Source organism: Otolemur garnettii, unplaced genomic scaffold (genome assembly GCF_000181295.1).
Source record: "Otolemur garnettii isolate 467f Iridium unplaced genomic scaffold, OtoGar3 scaffold00061, whole genome shotgun sequence".
In the NCBI taxonomy this organism is placed as follows: Eukaryota; Metazoa; Chordata; class Mammalia; order Primates; family Galagidae; genus Otolemur; species Otolemur garnettii.
Genome location: NW_003852456.1, coordinates 2867534 through 2869009, shown reverse-complemented (window position 1 = coordinate 2869009; position 1476 = coordinate 2867534). Strand labels below are relative to the sequence as shown.

Genomic DNA, 1476 nt, shown 5'->3' with positions numbered 1-1476 from the left:
TCAGAGAGTGCCTTTGCTCTTTGTCAGTGGCAAAGTAAATGTTTCCTTAGGAGGGCAAATCCCTTTTTTTTGAAAGGCCAGAGGGTGGGGACAGAGAGGGTGACTGCCAGGATGGGACTGATGCCAGTGGACTGCAGACAAGTTGTACTTATAAGGCCTTGGGCTGACCCAGCTCCAAGCAGTGCTGTTTAGGAAAGTGGAGGAGAGTTTTCTGGATGCATCAAAAACTACAGTGATCATTCTTTCATACAGACTTTCCTCATTTACCATTGAGTTTGATGTTATAGAAAGATTCCTGGATTTAGAATCAGAAACTCTGGATGAGGAACACGAGAGGCAGTCAAACGGACGGAGCTGCAGACAGAATTGGAACTTTGGATTTAAGTGTGGTCATGTTTCTCCAGTATTACCTCAATGAGCAAGAAGACTGGATCAATACACTGAGGAAATTTGACCCTATGGGACAACAGACCTGTTCAGTCCACCCGGCTCAGTTCTCCCTGGATGACAAATACTTGACATTGAATCACCATCAAGAAACGATTCAAGGTGCTCATGACCCAGCAACCGTGGCCTGTCCTCTAAAGGTCCCTTAAATTTCATGTTTCTTCTGCCTCCTGCTACCCCTCGGAGACTCCATAACCAAATTCTGCTGTCTGTCATGAAGTCATTTTTCCAGCTGTGCTCTTTGGAGTCCGCAGCCTTCATGGTCTATGATCATGCTTGTGTGCGGTAGTCACGGTGGCATCTCCTAGAAAGGGAACAAGTTTGACTCTTTTTTTTCCCCCCACATTTGAAATTTCTGCCAGGTTATTAAAGATAAAATAATTTGGAAAAATAAAAAAAAGAAAGAAAGAAACTCTGGATGAATTTGACCTAGCAATCCTGCTACTGACTATTTACCTAAAGGTAAAAAAGACATTTTATTCAAAAGACATGTGCACTTCAATGTTTACAGCAGCTTAATTCACAGTTGCAAAGATGTGGAAACAACCCAAGTGCCCATCAACTCATGAGTTGATTGACAGAATGTGGTATATATATACCATGGGGTATATGCAGCCATTAGAAAAAAAATGGTTAGCTAGTATCTTTGTAACAACCTGGATGGACCTGGAGACCATTCTTCTGAGTGATGTATCACAAGAATGGAAAAACAAACACCACCGTACTCAATACTAAATTGGAACTAGTTGATCAGCACCCATGTGCATATATGGAAGCAAAACCCAGCAGAAATCAAGTAGGTGGAAGGCGGGAGAAGGGGTTAGGTCAATTCACACCTAGCGGGTACAATGCACACACTCTGAGTGAAGGGCACGTTTAACAAGTTTTGCTTTAAATGTACAAAAGCGGCTCGGCACCTGTGGCTCAAGTGGCTAAGGCACCAGCCACATACACCTAAGGTGGCGGGTTCGAATCCAGCCTGGGCCCGCCAAAACAACAATGATGGCTGCAACCAAAAAAAAAAAAAAA

The 1476-nt window shown here is 43.4% G+C and overlaps 1 pseudogene; it reads left to right on the top strand.

The window, feature by feature from the left end:
* Positions 1-392: 392 nt before the first annotated feature.
* Positions 393-643, top strand: LOC100962274 (annotated as a pseudogene).
* Positions 644-1476: the final 833 nt, after the last annotated feature.